The sequence below is a fragment of the Gambusia affinis genome, linkage group LG02 (assembly GCF_019740435.1).
Source record: "Gambusia affinis linkage group LG02, SWU_Gaff_1.0, whole genome shotgun sequence".
Classification (NCBI taxonomy): Eukaryota; Metazoa; Chordata; class Actinopteri; order Cyprinodontiformes; family Poeciliidae; genus Gambusia; species Gambusia affinis.
Genome location: NC_057869.1, coordinates 32119174 through 32128014, shown reverse-complemented (window position 1 = coordinate 32128014; position 8841 = coordinate 32119174).

Genomic DNA, 8841 nt, shown 5'->3' with positions numbered 1-8841 from the left:
TCCTGATCTGCCCTGGTTCACTCAGTTGCTGCCCCGTGTCCGACAGCAAAGAGTGGATCTGCTTCCTCTGCCCGTGCTTCCTCTCCAAGCTAAAGAAGAAGCTAGAGGGAGCATCCATCTCCGTGATGTTCTGGATCCGGGACCTGACCAATGTGCCTTGGACTTTATTCTCCAGCAGGTTTGCTAAAACTAGCCTTTTAGATTTGAGAGCTTCAATGTGCTCTCGATTTCCTGTGGATTCACTAAGTCGTTCTAACTCCACGATGTTCATCTCCAGATCTCTAATAGATCCGGTGATGTCACGAGTGACATTGAGAGTATGCTGCTGACTCAGCAGTTTTATTTGCACTTTACCATGGTCCCACCACTGTCTCAGGCTGGTAAAATCAGACTTTCTCTGTCTAAAACCCGTCCAAAAATAACCTAAAATCTCTTTAAAACCCAGATCATAAGTTAAAGCCGAGTTAAAATGCCAGTAAGCGCTTCTAGGTAAAATGTTTCTTATAAAAACACTACCTAAAAGCAAAGAGTGATCGGTAAAAGCCACCGGTAAAATCTGGCATGTTTTAAACACGTTAAAATGGTGTTTAAAACAATAAAAACGATCAAGTCGAGCTAAAGAGATTCGGTTTTCTTTGATGTGGGACCATGTGTACTGCCTGGAGCCTGCATGCATCCTCCTCCATACGTCCACCAGGCCGTGAGACGAGACCAGCTGCCGCAGAGCATGTTGGGCCGCTGGATGTGGCTCTGCATGATTACGATCTAAAAACTCGTTCTCCGTACAATTAAAATCCCCACCTATAAAAACATAATCTTCCGACCCACAATCACCCAGCCTTTCCCCAATTTTTTCAAAAAAACGCTTTTTCTCCGCATTGGTGATGGGAGCATAAATATTGATAAAAATCAGGCTAAAATGATCAAATTTTGTTTTGACTAAAAGACACCTCCCTTGAACGACGTGCTCAACTTCTGTGGAGTTTGGGGTGAAAGCTCTGGAGAACAGAAAGCCCACCCCTGCACTCTGGGAGGTGCCGTGACTTAAAATGACCTCCCCCCTCCACTCTCTGCCCCAGTCTGTTTCTGTTAAAGAATCACTGTGAGTTTCTTGTAAAAAAATAATGTCAATTTTCTTTTGGTTTAATGTTTGGTATATTAATGCACGTTTCTCAGCTTCCCTCGCCCCGTTAAGATTCAAAGATGCAATTTTAAAAGAATCCATATTGGGTAAGAAGCTAAAACCAAAACATAAAAACCTTATAAAAAATAATAAAATACTACTGTACATCATTTTCACTCAAAATTGTTTCCTAGCTTTGGACATTATTTTCTTTAATCTAAAAACTTCTGTATCTGTAAAACCTGATACCTCTTTGTTTCTTATATGATATCTTGCAGAAAAGTAAAACAGTCTCAAATTTGGAAAGTAACTTTCTATTTTTACTCCCCTCAATCCCTTGGTTTGTTGCAAAAAGGTTCTGTAAGATTCTACTGGGTACCTTGGTTCTTTACTGCTACTTTGTGATACGGACACCTCACTCGTGTCAGAGAACCAGTCCTCATTGTCGCTGCTGTCCGACACCTCCTTTCTGTCTGCAACCAGCTTGCTGGCCTGTTTACTGGCTTGCACAGCAGCCACCACATTTTTCCTTTTGCTGCGCCTTTTTATGGGGGTAGAAACCTCCAGCTCCATCCCCTCCTCTGTTTCACCTGTCTCTCCCTCCGCTCCTGCTCCAACAACCGACTCTACACTGTTCCTCCTTTCATTCTGTCCACCCACCTCCTCCTCTACTCTCTCTCCCTGACCTCCACACACTAAATGCTCCTCATCGCCCTTCACCTCCTCCTGCTCTCCCTGCACACCGTCTTTCTCCCCCTCAACACTTCCACCCTCACCACCATTCACCCCATCATCACACACCACCGTGCTCTCATCCATACCCACACACACACTCATTCCCAACGCTCCCTCACTCACTACTGTACCTCTCTCCAGCTCTCCTGCAGCGGGCTCCTCCACCACCACCGCGGGTTCTTCCGCCGCCTCCACGGCCTCCTCCGCAGCAGCCACGGGTTCCTCCACGGCGGGAGCGGGTTTCCCCGCAGCGGCCGCGGGTTCTTCCGCAGCGGCAGCGGGTTTCTCCGCAGCGGCAGCGGGCTCCTCCGCCGCCCTACTCTCACCAGGCGGGTCTCCTACCTGCTCAGCAGCCGCCTGCTGCTTCGAACCCGGGGCCGCCCGGCCTGTCTGGGCACATTTTTATGATGTGGCCCTCCTGACCACAACCAAAACATTTCATACCTGGACGATGTAGCAAAAAGCACATAGTCAAAATCATCTATCCGTGCATTGAAAACGTAAGTTGAGCTCTTCATCTTTACGATTTAGAATCATAAAGAGTTGCCTCCTATGGGATACAACATGTTTTAGCAAAGGTGATTTGCACCCTGTTGGAACCTTTTTTAGCGGCGACACCTTACCTTACCGACAACTCTTTAATCAAGAACTCGTCACTTATAAACGGAGGGACGTTTGACAGCGTTACCTTCGTTGCAGGTAAGGTAAGTGGCGAGACTTGCAAAAACAACTCACCCACAGAAACGCCCACCTCCACCAGCTGTTGAGCTTGCTCAACCTTTTCAACAAACAATACAACCGCTCCATTCATACGTGCTGCTGACCTTATGCTCCCGTGCCCAATCACATCACCCACAGCCAAACAAACTTCCTCCACGCTGCACGGAGAACCAGCACCCACCTTGATGCCGTTCTTCCGTGTCAGCGTGGAGAAAGACCCACCACCAACCACCATGGCGTCCTAAGACGCCGGCCTGACGGCCACACCCGAACCCACAAAAACCCCCTTAAAACGTGACAAACTAACACAAAATTACAATTAAACAAGTAACACAAACACCCAGTGAATAAACAGTAAGAAAAAACCAAAGATAGAAAAATACACAATCGCTCGCTCTTTCACTCTTCTTCCGCTCTTCCGCACACACCCTCCTCTCACACGAAGAAGAAGAAGAAGAAGAAGATTTTTTGATTTTTAACAATACATTTATTGTACAATAATTCAACAATAAAAACATTACATAAGTCAGGTCAAAGATACTAAAACAAAATAAATTATTACATTAACACTTTGTTATATTTTAGTTCTCCCTGATCGGAAATGATGCACAAAATATTATTAAAGCCCCACAATTTTAAAAACCCCGACAAATTCCCGGTGACTCTGTAGAAGCAAAACTCTAACCTCAACCTAGCCCTGATGTTCACCTTCCACAGAGTCACCGCGTCTAATTGAGGTCCACCCTGCATTTTGTCCCGTCGAGTTATATAAATAGCCATCTTGGCCTCGGCTAATAAATAATTTAAAATCCGGGATTTAAAACTAGTGGATCGACTATAATGTACACCATTTATAAAAACAGAATTAGTAAAAACCACGCCAAAGAGGCTAAAAATGCTTGCTAACAAATTAAAAAAACTAGTTAAACGTACACAATCCATAAAAACATGAAAAACACTCTCGGACAAACTGCAAAAAGGACACTCGTTTAAAACCCCAGGACTGATGACCGATAAAAACGAGTTCGTGGCGATGGCGCCGTGCAGGATCCGCCACTGCAGATCACCAGTCCTTTTCTTTATTGGAGGCTTGTATAAAGTCCTCCACTGAGGTTTTTGCCCTCCCAGTTTGTCAGTCCATACACTGACGGATCTTTTGCAAAGAGTTCTCTTGTTCAGGATCTTTACGTAGTATTTATATAGTATTTTTGGCCCCGTTTTGCTTAAGTCCATCTCTAATCCTGGGCTTTGCAGCAGGGGGCCACTCTCCTCCCCAAAATTGGGATCCAGGGACACGGCAGGGAACAGGTCATTCGGATCTGGCAGGCACTCTTTTGTGGCGTGTAGTTGTAGAAGACACCTCTCCCCAGCCGTCATTCGCTCCTTCACCTTCTCCAGGAAGCGCTGCGTCAGCCTGGCGGACCGGATCTTCAACAGTGTGCTGACCTCCTGGACGTTGACAAAGTCCGGTCCAGCCACCTCCACCAGCCGCCGCAGGGTCACCGTCCCGGACCTGGACAGCGCTTCAGAAAGGCCCGGCACGGTGCTGTCGCAGACGTCTAATCTCGCTCCACAGATCAACGGTTCTTCTAAAAGCCAATGCAGAGAATTATGCGATTTTGTCCTGTGCAGTTTAAAAAAGGCACAAGATTTTAAAACGCTTTGATAAAATTGAGGCAACCCCTTTAACTTTAAAAAACTAAAATCAGTTAAAAACAGAGCAGCATCCAGCCCTAGAAAATTAACACGTCTGAGAATGCAACTGGCCACGTCTCTCCATACAGGGGAACCTGTCAAATACTTTTGGAGGAACTGTAATCTAAAAGTAGCCGTTCTACTGGCCAGGTGGACGAGGCCCTGGCCCCCCTCCTCTCTCGGTAAAACAAAACAGACTGTGGCACCCAGTGTAGACCGTTCCAAAAGAAGTTGACCATCTCTGTTTGGATTTTTACAAGTAGCCCAGATGGCGGGTCTAACACAGCAAGTTTGTGCCACAGCTGTGAAGCAACTAGATTGTTTAAAACCAGCACTCTACCTCGGTAGGACATTTGTGAATGTAGCCATTTCCACTTTGATAACTTGTTTTTAATTTTTTCTTCAATATTTTCCCAGTTCTTTTTTACAACATGTTTATCGCCTAAAAACACACCGAGATATTTAAAACCATCCTTTTTCCATAAAAGACCCTGAGGGAGAACTGGGAGCCCGTCGGACCACTCGCCGACTGCCAGGGCTTCGCTTTTTCCCCAGTTCACCCTACTTGGCGGACAGAGTTGAAAACTTTTTCGTGATCTCGGTTAAAACAGTGACATCCCGCTGATCTTTAATAAAAACAACGACATCGTCAGCGTAGGCAGATAAAACCATATTGTTCTTAAAACCGGGTAAAACCAGACCATAAACAGTCGAGCGTATTTTCTGGAGGAGGGTTCCAGGAGAGTCGTGAGCATCCCGAGCGCAGCCCTGTCGACGCCTCTACACACCCTAAAAGGAGCACACAGGCTGCCGTTGATCTTCAGCACACTCTCAATATCACTGTACAGAACCTGGATCTTGGCGATAAGACCCTCGCCGAACCCAAACCTCCTCATGGTTTCCCAGAGGAAGCCGTGTTCGACGCGGTCGAATGCCTTTTCTTGATCTAGTGAAATCAAGCCCGTTTGCAAACCCAATGAACCGGAGACCTCCAAAACGTCCCGAATTAGGTAGATGTTATCTACCATGGACCTGCTGGGGACACAATAGGTCTGATCCGGTGGATGACCTGCTCCATAGCCCTTCCCAGCCTAGTGGCCAGGGCCTTGGAGAGGATTTTGTAGTCGGTGCAGAGGAGGGACACGGGCGCCAGTTCTTGATGTCCTGCAGGTTCCCCTTTGGGCAGTAGGGTGATCACTGCCCTGCGGCAGGACAAGGGAGTGAACCAGTAAGCAGGCTCGTTGTAGACGTCCAGCAAGTCTTGGGCCAGAAGATCCCAGTAGGCCTTGTAGAACTCCACAGTGAGCCCGTCAACGCCTGGGGACTTCTGGCCCTGCATGCTGAGGAGGGCTGTGTGGAGCTCCTGGAGCCCCAGAGGGCGCTCCAGCTCGGTGTTGTCTCCTCGGAAGACCTGAGGCAGTTCGTCACAGAACTCCTTCAGCAGTTCCTCGTTCTCTTTATATTCGCTGTGGAACAGAGAACGGTAAAACTCCACAGCCCTCCTCCTGATCTGCCCTGGTTCACTCAGTTGCTGCCCCGTGTCCGACAGCAAAGAATGGATCTGCTTCCTCTGCCCGTGCTTCCTCTCCAAGCTAAAGAAGAAGCTAGAGGGAGCATCCATCTCCGTGATGTTCTGGATCCGGGACCTGACCAATGTGCCTTGGACTTTATTCTCCAGCAGGTTTGCTAAAACTAGCCTTTTAGATTTGAGAGCTTCAATGTGCTCTCGATTTCCTGTGGATTCACTAAGTCGTTCTAACTCCACGATGTTCATCTCCAGATCTCTAATAGATCCGGTGATGTCACGAGTGACATTGAGAGTATGCTGCTGACTCAGCAGTTTTATTTGCACTTTACCATGGTCCCACCACTGTCTCAGGCTGGTAAAATCAGACTTTCTCTGTCTAAAACCCGTCCAAAAATAACCTAAAATCTCTTTAAAACCCAGATCATAAGTTAAAGCCGAGTTAAAATGCCAGTAAGCGCTTCTAGGTAAAATGTTTCTGATAAAAACACTACCTAAAAGCAAAGAGTGATCAGTAAAAGCCACCGGTAAAATCTGGCATGTTTTAAACACGTTAAAATGGTGTTTAAAACAATAAAAACGATCAAGTCGAGCTAAAGAGATTCGGTTTTCCTTAATGTGGGACCATGTGTACTGCCTGGAGCCTGCATGCATCCTCCTCCATACGTCCACCAGGCCGTGAGACGAGACCAGCTGCCGCAGAGCATGTTGGGCCGCTGGATGCGGCTCTGCATGATTACGATCTAAAAACTCGTTTTCCGTACAATTAAAATCCCCACCTATAAAAACATAATCTTCCGACCCACAATCACCCAGCCTTTCCCCAATTTTTTCAAAAAAACGCTTTTTCTCTGCATTGGTGATGGGAGCATAAATATTGATAAAAACCAGGCTAAAATGATCAAATTTTGTTTTGACTAAAAGACACCTCCCTTGAACGACGTGCTCAACTTCTGTGGAGTTTGGGGTGAAAGCTCTGGAGAACAGAAAGCCCACCCCTGCACTCTGGGAGGTGCCGTGACTTAAAATGACCTCCCCCCTCCACTCTCTGCCCCAGTCTGTTTCTATTAAGGAATCACTATGAGTTTCTTGTAAAAAAATGATGTCAATTTTCTTTTGGTTTAATGTTTGGTATATTAAAGCACGTTTCTCAGCTTCCCTCGCCCCGTTAAGATTCAAAGATGCAATTTTAAAAGAATCCATATTGGGTAAGAAGCTAAAACCAAAACATAAAAACCTTATAAAAAATAATAAAATACTACTGTACATCATTTTTACTCAAAATTGTTTTCTAGCTTTTGACATTATTTTCTTTAATCTAAAAACTTCTGTATCTGTAAAACCTGATACCTCTTTGTTTCTGATATGATATCTTGCAGAGAAGTAAAATAATCTCAAATTTGGAAAGTAACTTTCTATTTTTACTCCCCTCAATCCCTTGGTTTGTTGCAAAAATGTTCTGTAAGATTCTACCGGGTATCTTGGTTCTTTACTGCTACTTTGGTTTACGGACACCTCACTGGTGTCAGAGAACCATTCTTCATTATCACTGCTATCTGACACCTCCTTCCTGTCTGCAACCAGCTTGCTGGCCTGTTTACTGGCTTGCACAGCAGCCACCACATTTTTCCTTTTGCTGCGCCTTTTTATTGGGGTAGAAGCCTCCAGCTCCATCCCCTCCTCTGTTTCACCTGTCTCTCCCTCCGCTCCTGCTCCAACAACCGACTCTACACTGTTCCTCCTTTCATTCTGTCCACCCACCTCCACCTCTACTCTCTCTCCCTGACCTCCACCCACTAAATGCTCCTCATCGCCCTTCACCTCCTCCTGCTCTCCCTGCACACCGTCTTTCTCCCCCTCAACACTTCCACCCTCACCACCATTCACCCCATCACCACACACCACCGTGCTCTCATCCATACCCACACACACTCATTTCCAAAGATCTCTCACTCACGACCGTACCTCTCTCCAGCTCTTCTGCAGCGGGCTCCTCCGCCACCACCGCAGGTTCTTCCGCCGCCTCCACGGCCTCCTCCGCAGCAGCCGCGGGTTCCTCCACGCGGGGCGGGTTTCCCCCGCAGCAGCTGGTTCTTCCGCAGCGGCAGCGGGTTCCTCCGCAGCGGCAGCGGGCTCCTCCGCCACCCTACTCTCACCAGGCGGGTCTCCTACCTGCTCAGCAGCCGCCTGCTGCTTCGCCGAACCCGGCGAGGCCGGCCTGGCCCTGTCTGGGCACATTTTTATGATGTGGCCCTCTTGACCACAACCAAAACATTTCATGCTTGAAGATGTAGCAAACAAAACATAGTCAAAATCATCTATCCTTACATGAAAACGTAAGTTGAGCTCCTCATCTTTACGATTTAGAATCATAAAGAGTTGCCTCCTATGGGATACAACATGTTTTAGAAAGGTGATTTGCACCCTGTTGGAACCTTTTTAGCGGCGACACCACCTTACCGTGCCTCGACAACTCTTTAATCAAGAACTCGTCACTTATAAACGGAGGGGCGTTTGACAGCGTTACCTTCGTTGCAGGTAAGGTAAGTGGCGAGACTTGCAAAACAAATCACCCAGAAACGCCCACCTCCACCAGCTGTTGAGCTTGCTCAACCTTTTCCAACAAACAATACAACCGCTCCATTCATCCGTGCTGCTGACCTTATGCTCCCGTGCCCAATCACATCACCCACAGCCAAACAAACTTCCTCCACGCTGCACGGAGAACCAGCACCCACCTTGATGCCGTTCTTCCGTGTCAGCGTGAGAAAGACCCACCACTAACACCATGGCGTCCTAAGACGCCCGCCTGACGCCACACCCGAACCCACAAAAACCCCTTAAAACGTGACAAACTAACACAAAATTACAATTAAACAAGTAACACAAACACCCAGTGAATAAACAGTAAGAAAAACCAGAGATAGAAAAATACACAATCGCTCTTTCACTCTTCTTCCGCTCTTCCGCACTTTTACACCCTCCTCTCACACGAAGAAGAAGAAGAAGAAGAAGAAGAAGATTTTTGATTTTTAACAATACA